The following is a 12,266-nucleotide window of genomic DNA, read 5'->3' as shown; positions in this document are numbered from 1 at the left end:
GTCTAGATTGACTCAGAAGAAGGTCAAGTTACAGTGGTCAGATCCTTGCGAGAAAAGTTTTCAAGAGTTGAAAACTCAACTCACTTCAGCCTCAGTTCTAGCTCTTTCAGATGGTTCAGATGGGTTCGTAGTATATTATGATGCATCCAGAGTAGGATTAGGTTGTGTCATCATGCAGTATGGTAAGGTCATAGCCTACGTCTCCAGACAGTTAAAGCCCCATGAGAAGAAATATCCTACTCATGATCTTAAGTTAGCAGTTGTAGTATCTGCCTTAAAGATTTGGAGGCATTATCTTTACGGAGTTCACGTAGATGTCTTTACAGATCATAAGAGTCTCCAGTATATCTTTTTTTAGAAAGATCTAAATTTTTATCATAGAAGGTGGTTAGAACTTTTGAAGAATTTGACATGAGTGTCCTTTATCATTCGGGCAAGGCCAATGTTGTGGCTGAAGCTCTCAGTAGACTCTCCATGGGTAGTGTTTATCATGTTGATGATAGCAAGAAGAAGATAGCTCAAGAAATCCATCAGCTTACCAAACTAGGCGTTCACTTAGTCAACTCTTCAGAGGGTGGTATATGTGTTCGGAGTAGTTCAGAGTCATCTCTAGTTTCTGAGATGAAAGGTAAGAAAGACAGGATCCTAGTCTTGTCAAGCTAAAAGTGTCAGTTCAGAGTCAGAAATTAGAGGTTTTCTCCCAAGGAGGAGACGGTGTTCTTCGTTGTCAGGGTCGTCTGTGTGTTCCAAGTATAGATGACTTGAGGCAACGAATTCCTGCAGAAGTGCATGGTGTGTGATACTCTATTCATCCAAGGGACAGTAAAATGTACCGCGACCTGCGGGAGATCTATTAGTGGAGTGGGATGAAGAGAGATGTTGTAGCGTTTATGGCTAGGTGCTCTATATATCAATAGGTTAAGATAGAGCAACAGAAGCGTAGTGGTTCCATGCAGGAGTTCACCATTCCTACTTGGAAGTGGGAAGAAGTGATCATAGACTTTGTGATGGGTCTGCCTAAAACTCATCATCAGGATGATTCAGTTTGGGTCATTGTAGACAGAATGACTAAGTCAGCTCATTTCTTTCCAGTTCGTACTTTTTATTCAGCCGAGGATTACGCCAAGCTCTATGTTAGAGAGTTGGTCAGATTAAATGGTATTCCACTATCTATTATTTCAGACAGAGGTACCCAGTTCACCTCTCACTTCTAGAAAGTGTTCCAAAAGGGTCTTGGTACGCAAGTTCATCTCAGTACAATATTTCATCCTCAGACAGATGGTCAGGCAGAAAGCACCATTCAAACTCTCAAAGATGTGCTAAAGGTGCGTGTAATTGATTTCAAGGGAAGTTGGGATGACCACTTGCCTTTGATAGAGTTTGCATACAACAATAGCTATCATTCCAGTATTCAGATGCTCCATTCGAAGCTCTCTATGGTAGGAGATATAGATCTCCAATTGGTTGGTTTGAAGTTAGTAAGGCCTCAGTTATAGGTCCTGACTTAGTATTCAACGCCTTAGAGAAAGTTCAGTTATCACAGAGAGACTTCGGGCTGCTCAGAGCTGACAGAAGTCGTATGCAGATGTTCATAGAAATGATCTTGAGTTCGAAGTCAATGAATATGTCTACCTTAAGATCTCTCCTATAAAGGGAGTGAAGAGGTTTGGCAAAAAAAGGAAACTCAGTTGCCGATATATCGGTCCCTTCAGGATTCTCAGTCGCTTCAGCAAAGTATTTTATGAGCCTCAGTTCATCCAGTCTTCCATGTCTCTTTGCTCAAGAAGTGCATAGGTGACCCAGAAGTTGTAGTCCCTATTCAGAGCATTGACATTCAGAACAGCCTCTCCTATGAAGAGATTTCAGTCAAAATCTTAGACTATCAGACTTGTAGATTGAGGAACAAAAAAGTCTCTCTAGTTAAATTTCTTTGGTGAAATCAGTCTCATGAGGGAGCTACTTGGGAAGCAAAAGAAGATATACATACTAAGTATCCTCACCTTTTCCCTGCTAATTCATATTAAGCTCAAGGTAACAGTCCTCCTTAAGCTTAGGAAGTTCACGTTTAGTATTCAGTTTTATGCTCATGTTCCCATTATAAACTTGGTACCTATTACCATTGCATACTCAGTCATGCATTCATGTATCAGTCTAGTATTTAATCATGCATCAGATATGCATTATCATTGCGAGAACCTCAGTCATGCATTCATGAATCAGTTACATGTGCATCAGATATGCATGTCCAGTATGATGTAGTCAGTTTATCAGTCATGTCAGTCATAAGATCATGTTTTAGTCATTCATGTCCAGTTCATGTTCCTCTTATCTCTCATCCCCTCTCAGTTAGTTCTCATTCGTGGACGAATGTTCCCAAGGGGGAGATATTATAATACCCCGTATGTTTTCAAGCTAGAAAGTAAATCAATTTTCGTATGTATGAAACCTCCTATCCTGTGATTCATATTTGAGTACATAACTTATAATGAGTATCCCAGCGATAAGATAGCTTATGATGTGTTAAGCATGCTCATATGAGTCACTTAGAGTAAGGAAAGCTAATAGCTTTTGAATCCATCAAGTTTTAGTATGTGAATCTACAAGAGTAACCTTTTAATGAGGATAACTTGATTGATATGTGATATTTTGAAAGATTTAGACCCACCAAATTATATAGAATTGAACTAGCTTTCCAACGATACCAATTTTATCAAAACCCAACACCTCAGCAAGAAGTTATGGCCTTGTAAAGTAGGAGTGTGACGCATAACAATCGGACATGGCTACTGGAACAAGTGTGTGATAGGTTGTGTGGCGCACACCCTCAAGTGTGCGATAACATGTGTGACACACACCTTAGCTTTTGAGATAGGATGTGCAGTGCACACCTTAGCATGTGCGATGAGGTGTGCGATGCACACTTATGATTTTAGCCATGAAAACACTTAGTTTTTGAGTTATTTTGAGGATAATTAAGTCTTTTAACACTCCTTACATGTCCCAAATCTTAACCTCACAAACTTTATAGCTTCTAATCACATTACAACTCTATTAACATCTTAAGTTCATTATCCAGAAGCACAAGAAAGAGAAAAACTACTAGGGTTGCATAATCAAGCTTGAAGGTCCAATCTATCAACAATTTCATCGCCATTAAGGTATCCGTAGTGTTCATCCACGGATTTCTTTCGTCCGTGGAGTTCAAGAATCAATCTTTGATAACTAAATCATGAATGTTTTGTGGTGATATAGTTGTATTCATGTTGTTGTTTGTGGTTTGTGCTATAGAGTGCGAATTTGATGAACTTTCATGAAGATTGTGATCATGTAGTTTGAACCCATGAATTTGGGTGGATTAAGGTGGTGTAAATTTGTGAATACACCTATGCCTTAAAGAGTGCATGCAAGGTGTTTTATAAAATGCTTAGTATGTGATAAACCAAGTTTCCATGACTCAATAGTATTTGAATGACAAGCCAATATTAACCATTATAATTTGATATGAAATCCATGCTCTATGCTTTATGATTTCACATGAATTCCACATTGATGTTATGTGTCATGGTTGTGGTATGGAATGAGCATGATATTGAAGCTATGTAAGTATATACATATCATATGAATTACTCTTTCCATGTATAAGGTTTTGAGAACCATGATTTGTATGAAATCCCTTACATATGATATCATGAATTGTGGACTCCAATCTTATGAACAAGTCATGTCATGTGTGTTAGTTTTCTTCTATCGAGTCCTGGGGGTATTCGTACCTAAAAAATATAGTTGTGTGCCTAAAGCCATCTCATGTTTCACGATATCCAAAATCACGCCATGATTCAGTAGAATTCAGTCAGTCATGTGACTTAGGAAACTTCATGATCTCAGCCAGTTATCAGATATCAGTCGTATTCCATCTGTTAATGGAATTCAGTAAGCTCAGTCCACGTACAGTCAGTTATTCATGTTCGGTCTCTTCAGATGGGAGTAGAAGTTAGCATCGAGTGAACCCAAGGATAGAAACATACACTGCCAGATGAGGGTGTGATTCTTAGTAGTCATCCTTGCGTTCCAGAACTATGTAGCCAGCATAGTTTGAGACATCAACACTGTCAAATGAGGGTTGATGAGGTGGCTTCTCATTGTCAGATAAGGGCCCCACCATTCTCTTTTGGGAACATTGTCAGATGAGGCTTACCCACAGTTGTCTTTACCAGTGGCGCGGTATTGACACCTCTCTATTCAGGGTAGAGATTGGACCCCAGCTTAGCCATAATGGTACATATAGGGGCATGCCGGTTAAACAACTACCTCCCACAGTTTCAGTATCAGTCTCAGTAAAAGAACTCAGATAGTTTTTCAGATTTTAATATATCAGGACTTTTAGATACAATCAGACTCAGTTACAGTATGGAACTCAGATAGTTCCATCAGATTCAAGACTATCAAACACAATCGCCCATGTTATCAGAACTATATTATCAGTCATGTTAGTCATCAGTAAACTATGTATTAGCATACAGGTCTAGCTATCATGCACCCACAATTTCAGTTACTATGTATGCATGTTTGTACTCTTACATTCATATCAGTCAGTCAGTTAGCATTGTTTATGGATGTAAAACTTGTTTATATTTAGCCTACCTCACTCGTATACTCAATACACTCCCACGTACTGACGCATTTGCGCTATGGTGCTTTCTTTTCATGTTACACCATAGGTCCAGAGACATAAGCTCCAGATTAGCAGTAGCAGTAGCATTTCCAGTTGCAAATTTATAGTGATTCCTCTTTATTTGAGGACCAATATAATTTGATTCATTATTTATTTCAGTTAGTTTTCAGTTTTACGAAGTTAGTTGGAGACATGTTCCTTTAACTCCTTATTCAGACAGTACTTAGAAGCCTTCAGATTTAGTTCAGACTTATGTTCAGCTTTGATTCAGACTTCAGTTATTTTGTGTATTTTTTTCACCCATATGGATGATATATTTATTCCAGTTGAACCTTATGGCCTATTGTTCATATTTTCTGTATTTTACATGTATAATATGCAGTGTATAGGTACAGATATCAGTCATTGGTTAGCTTGTGGCCCTTCGGGGTCATGAGCACCGTGTAGCATTTCGGTTCAGATAATCGGGACATTACATATATACCTGAACACTGCATAATATACTATATAAATGTAAAATAAAAGGATGAAAGGCCATGAGCTTCAAATATCTTATAAAACATGACATACTAAAATATGGTATATCAATAACAAAATAACTGAAATAACTATCTGAACATACTATAGTTTGAATGCCTATAACACTATACTGTCTGAATAAGGAGTTGATGGGATATGTCCCCAACTAACTCCAACTATTGAAATAAACTAAGCACTGTAGAAGTAAAGTAATCAAATCATAATATCCTCGAATGATGAGGACTTAGTGCTGACTCTGACTGCTAAAAATGGAATGTTATTGATGTTCTAGAGCTCGTACTTTTGAACCTATGGTATAAAACACCATAGCGCAAATGTATCAGTACGATTGAATATACTGGTATGCTAGTGAGGTAGGATGAATGCAAAGGGTTCAAATGCATGAACAATACTAACTGACTGTATAACATGAATATGAGAATACACGCATGAATTAGTAACTGTAATTGAATTCGTGATAATACTGACTACTAAGTTTGAATACTAATATCATGAGTTTCTAATAACTGATGTAACTGATACTGAGTGACTGTATCTGACAGTCTAGATTCTGATAAAACTAGCTGAGTTCCGTACTATACTGGGTAATTGTATCTAACAGTCCTAAATTCTGAAGAATTGTCTTAGTTCTATTACTGAGACCTGAGACTGAGACTATGGGAAGTAGTCCTTTAACCGACATGCCCATAATAAGATGTTATAGCGGAGTTGGGTTCCAATCTGTAACCCCAATTGGGGTCTAATGAGAACGGCAGGACCCTCATCTAACATGTTAAGCCATCTTCTCTACCCTTATTTAGAAAGGTTTTATGTCTCAACCTATATTGGCTACATAGTTCTAGAGTGCAAAGATTTCTTCTAAGAATCATACCCTCTACTCGCAGGTGAGTTCCTATCCTTGGGCTCACTTGGTGCTAAATCCTACCCCCATTTGAATAGACACTGAACTGAATATACTGGACTGAACTGGACTGAGTTTCACTAAATTCTGTTGACTGACAGAATATTACTGAGATTTGATAACTGACTGAGATTACTGAGATTACTAGACTGATACTGAATTTACTGAGTTTTCCTAAGTCATGTAACTGACTGAATTCTACTGATGATGGCTTGACTGAAATTATCATGAAACTGACACTGGCTCTAGGCGCACAACTAAATTATTGGGTACAAGTACCCCCAGAACTCGATAGCATGAAACTGATAAGACATGATACTTCTTGAATACATTATCATAATCAATAATTCATAATACAATCACTTGGGAGTTTCATGAAGCATTTGGTTCTCATACTCTTGTACATAAATAGGAATGCATTCAAATATATTATGGTTAAACAATTCTAGTCTCATGGGCATTCCATCAAACAATTTCAATACTTCACAATAGCATGAGAGTCATTTTGAAACATAAGGATAAAGCATGGATTCATCATTTAGGCCTTATTGGTCAATAAGCATAAATCTTACTCTCTTAGGCATTTTATCAAACATCTAGTAGGCATAACTTAAGGCTTAAGCATGAACATCAACTTAATACATCAAGTTCCTTCATTCAACTCAATTTTATCAATTTCAATCCATTAACAAATTTCATGAAAACATATTAAAGCTTCAAACTTGGAAGTCGTACAACAACATAAACATGATTATAATCAATCCACAACATGGGTTTCACAATTCATGATTTTAAAATAGGATTCTTGAGCGTCATAGATGAAAAGAACCCATGAATCAACAGTAAACATACTTGGGTGGATGATTTTTTGAATATTGGTAGAGAAAAGCTTGAATTCTTGACTTGTAACTAAACTCCTAAGGTTTCTTGTTCTTGGGGATTGATCTTTGAGAGAAATCCTAATTTGGTGTTGTGGATGAATAATGACTGGTTTGGTATAATTAGGGGTTAAAAAGAGTGAAAAAAGACCCAAATACCCTTTTAAAAATGACTTAAAATCATTGATCGGAAGTGGCGATAGTTTGGGAGATGGTCCATCACTGGCTCAATGGTCCGTCGGTCCATCCCGTCGTACTTGGCTAGAACCTGAACTTTTTGCCTTGTCTGTGGAGGTTTAGGTGACGGTCCGTCGCTAGCTCAACATTTCATCGGTCCTGAACGTCGCACTTGGCCAGAAGGTTGGTTCACTGCCTTAGCCGCGATGTCTTGGGCGATGGTCCGTCAATAGCTTGATGTTCCGTCAGTCCTGACCGTTGCTTCTGGTCAGTTCCGACAGTTCTCTGTAAAACATCCATAACCTCTTACTCCGATACCGGATTTGGATCAAATTGGTATCGTTGGAAAGCTAATTAAATTTCTCACATGATAAAAAGTGAAAATTGGGAAAATTCTATCAGATTTAAATATTAATCATTTAGAAAGTCATCACTAACTCTTCTGGAGACTAGATTTGACTTAAGAAAAGTTTGGGGTATTACAAAGAGTTGCTCAGGTTTAGGGCTTGGTTCAACCAATTCCCAATTCCTTGCCATCTTACTACTTTAAAAACCTATTTTCTGTAAATACAATACCAAGATCAAGCGTAAAACACCAAAGAAATCTAAAAAGCAAAACTAAAGATAAAACAGTTGTCAAATTACAAGTCTCTGCCAATGGCGCTAAAACCTTTATAGCGCACACGCAAGTGTACGTGGTATACCAAGTAATATAGAGACCTTCAAGAAAGCCGAATATCAATCCTACAGGGACTTGTTCTAACAACTATTCAATTTCAGTTCAAAATTTAGATTCAATTGATGCAAGAGTAACCAAAAGAGAGTTTTAAATTTATAAACTAATTGTAAAGTAAAAGTGCGTAAAGCAAAAGACTTGAGACAATCAATGGAGTAAAGCCTAGGGTTAAAGCACTTCGAACAATCATACAACATAATTGAACTTTATTCATTAACTTGTTTATCTAGGTTGTTGGTTCGTAGGGTTAATTGCATGATCATGGTCTCCCGACCTCTAAGGTTTACCGAATTTGGACATTACAACTACACCATTGAGCGGGGATGTAATAATTCAATTAAGAGCATAATATTATAATCCTACATGTGAATCAAGTAAGGCTTCTAGGTACATCCCTATCCTAGACACTAATTCAAATTCCTTATTTCATACAAGAATAAGAACCCTACTTTGTTCATCCCCACATTCTATTTTCCTATTTTCTCTCTCGAGATCACAAGATTGACAATATATGTATTCTAAGGGTGATCAATCCTTAAAATATTTAAAACAAGGATAAACAAGAAATCAAATATGATAATCAAATTAAACAAAATCAATTCAAAACAATAGTCTTCATGTTCTTGACTTTAACCCACGAAAATGAGATTTTAGCCACTAATAGTCATAATCATCATCCAAATAATTGTATGAATGATAAAAAACATAAATAATCTAATTTAAAGAATGTAAAACCTAAAAGTGATGAGTTGAATCAGCCTCCAAAATTTTCCAAGACATCCAAGATGATTACAAAACGTGCATAATGTCCTATTTATACTAATATGCCAAGCCTTAGCCGTGTAGGAGAAGGATTTGCAAATTGGCCGTATGTGGGATATCCAACACATCGCCTTGCCTATCCCGTGGACTAAGAAATGCGGCACATTGCATTTCATGTGGCAAGACCAATGCGTCATGTTTAAAATCTCATCAAGGGAGTGGTGCGTTGTGGCTCAATCTCGTTGGCTCACTGGAAGTTGCATCCATATTTTTGGCTAAGTGTTCCAATGTCCATTTTTTTATCCAAGCCTTGTGGTGTTATTTTGCCTTCAATTGTAGTTTGTTCCTTATAAAAATTTCATCAAATTCAACTCCTCAAGTATCCTAAAACATCAAACACCAAACATTAGATCTCAAAACAACATAGCATTGACAGCGATGCACAAGAAACATGAGCTAAGACTAGGCTCGCTCGCTTGATCATAAGCTTATTGTTTTTACTCTTGTATTGACTCAATTAAACTTTGCATATTACAAAAAATTTGTTCCATATATAAATATACCATTAAAACAATTGGAACACATTCAATACACTGGAATCTAAAGAGATCAACTAGACACACACATAGCTCAAGCTAGTAAAACTAGTTTTCTCAGTTGAACTCTAAATGCCTCAATTAAATACAAACTTGTTTGAAAATACTTTTAACCATTGTAATCACATCTTTGAACACTTGTATTCTTATTTATAATCATCACACATAAAGCACATGAATTTTCCACAAAACAAGGTAAACTAAGCTAGTATAATGATACCGAAGTGTCTAAAACCACCTCAGATCACATAGTTTTATCCTCTTGTGTAACAAACTTGAAGGTGCTATTTTGTACTGATTAGGATAGATGATCCGATGATCTTTCAGCCTTAATCATCACTCATCTATAAAAGAAAAGAGACATCTCTTCATCAAATCATTTTTGCCAATTTCAAAGACTGAAGATAGGCCACAAAAACTCTATCTCAAGATTACTCAAGCATTACTCATGTTCATCTTTGTAGTGTGCTTAATGAGTTAATGAGTGTTCTTGAGAGCTAATTTGTAAATGAACTACTCAGGTTATAAGTGTAGGGCTTTTATTTGTTAAGAGAGGTTCTTAGGTAGAGTTACCTAAGTGTAATACTGATTAGAGTTAATCAGTAGAGAGGGTCCTTAGTAGAGTTACCAAGATGAGATTGTAATAGAGTTGTTAAAAATAAAAGTAGGCTAGAGGTAGGCTAAAATATTAGACTGTAATCAGAAGGTTGATTATAGTGAATATCTTTGGTACTTGTGAAGGAAACCCATGGTTTTTCCTTCCTGGTAATCCTGGCGTTTTTGCTCTTCCTGCATTGTTTCTTATTTCTTGGTTATTTTTTTGTACTTTTCTTGTGATTGATTTTGAGGGAGTTGGTCCCTCACTGTGTGGTTCAATCCACAAGAGTTTTAATAAAAGGGATAGACTAACATAAAAAGGGTGAAAAAAGAGTGATATTAAACATTAAATTTAGGTTTATGTGTGGATTGATAGTATAAATTTAGGAGTACGTATGGATAGATGGTATAATAAAGTATGATATTAAATTTTTTTCAATAGATAAGTGGAAAAAAAATTTAAACCGATTTGTTCACTTTTCAGTTAAAAGTGCTTGTAAATTGATGAGACATAAAGGGTAGAAGAGAGATATTTTTTATATGATATGAATGAAAGGTCTTTTATTTAAGATTAATTTCTTCTTCTGGGGATAATAGAAAGGGAGAATTATCATTGATGACAACTTGATAATAATGAGAATCAATGTAGTGTTCAGGTGCTGGTGTGGTGACACAGTGCACTAGAAAACTATGTCCCATTTATTTCTAACAACCCTATAGCTCAAAGGATATAGAGACAGTTTGCTACTTGTGCTGGTATGGACATAGATGAAAGGAGCTTAATATAGACTATCAAAATATAGTGGTTTACAAAAGCTTTAAGAAAATTGCACAATGCCTACGAAGCGATCCCAGTATTGATAGTTTGGGAGTTGTGGAAGACAAGAAACAACATCAAACATGAAAATCACACTACTTTTGAGGGACTGATATATCAGGTGGAAAAAACATACAGATAATGATAAAGATGCAGACACCTTGGATACATATCACTAGGAAGAACTAGATGGAAATGGTGAATATTTTAGGATCCTATAACCCTAAAATATCTCATCATTTAGTTCACTGGGATTTCCTTGAGAAAGGAAGAATAAAGTGCAATATAGATGATGCAAGAAAAGAAAAACTTGGGGAAAGTGCATAAGGATTTTGCATTAGGAATGACAAGAGATTTGATATATGCACAAGAAAAAGAAATAGGGATTGCAACAAATATAGAGGCAAAGGCGAGAGCAGTCTGTGGGGCTCTAAAGTTTAATACAACAAAAGGCTATCAACAAATGATAATAGAAACTAACTCTCTATATCTTATAAACATTATTCAGAGAGGATATAAAGTGCCATGACAACTTGCATAGATAATGGATGCAATCCAAAATGAAGTTAGAAAGGCAGAAGGTCCAAATAAAGAACACATTCAGATAAGGCAATCAGATGGCTAATTACTTAGCTAATCTAGTAGCCATTAGCACACACACACACACAAAAGAATGCATGCATTATAAGACCAGTAATGGGGAGATGACTTATCAACAAAGACAAAACACAAATTCGAACATTGAGGATGAGAACCAGGAGAATCGAGTCACATCAAACTACAATATAAGCAAGCAAATAGATAGGAGCTAATGAGAGGCAACAAACATATTTACATAAGATAATGCCAGTTAGGGTCATTACAGTTGCACAATTCAATGTTTTGCTTATCTATGATAGTGTACAAACTTTCACAAAAAATTTACGGGTACATTGTCATCTTGAATATTCAGGCATAGATTAGCACAAATTCTAAATGTTTTTTATCCTAAGAAGGAGAAAAATCAATAGCAAAGGATGAGTATGAGGTCAGATATTCAAAGAAGAACAAGAGAGAGAGAAATAAAAAGAGATATACCTTTGGTCCAGCTGCGAACTCCAAATGACAACCTCCCTCAAAGACACACGATGGTGGACAACCCATTACCTCCTGAGAATGAAGAAAAAAGCTTAAATAGGATTAAGAACACCAAACAAAGAGGAAAGAAACATCACTTACCTCCAAACAGTGAACACTCTTATGTGAGTTGGATAATACAAAGTTGAGGTAGAGAAAGGTGGAAGCAAACCCACAAGAGTAGACGATGAAGCTGGAGGTTCTGGCAGCTGTCGAATGGGTGCATTTGGAATTAAGGAGAAAATTTGAAAAATAGAAATGAGGCGTTTAGGGGTAAGTTTCTCTTTTAAAGGGAGTAAACTTAGGTTGGGGTGGGTTTCGAATAGACCAAATTTTTTATGTTGTCTTTTCTATTTTTGGGCCATTTGGCCAGACTAAGTTTGATTTCTTGTACATATTTTGATAATAAATAAAATGGGCCAAAAAAACCACTAGAAAATCTAACTTTAAAAAAAAATAAAAAAATTGTAAGCT

General features: G+C 36.3%; 1 long non-coding RNA gene across 1 annotated transcript; it reads right to left on the bottom strand.

The window, feature by feature from the left end:
* Positions 1 to 8,547: 8,547 nt before the first annotated feature.
* LOC107869510 lies at positions 8,548 to 12,032 on the bottom strand. The gene is made up of 3 exons (XR_001673831.2): positions 11,895 to 12,032; positions 11,754 to 11,825; positions 8,548 to 9,050 (listed from the first exon to the last, which is right to left on the bottom strand). It is a non-coding gene; the product is annotated as an uncharacterized LOC107869510 (long non-coding RNA).
* Between the last annotated feature and the right edge of the window lie 234 nt (positions 12,033 to 12,266).

This window comes from Capsicum annuum, chromosome 4 (genome assembly GCF_002878395.1).
Source record: "Capsicum annuum cultivar UCD-10X-F1 chromosome 4, UCD10Xv1.1, whole genome shotgun sequence".
NCBI classification, from domain to species: domain Eukaryota; kingdom Viridiplantae; phylum Streptophyta; class Magnoliopsida; order Solanales; family Solanaceae; genus Capsicum; species Capsicum annuum.
This window is presented reverse-complemented; position numbering and strand designations above follow the sequence as displayed.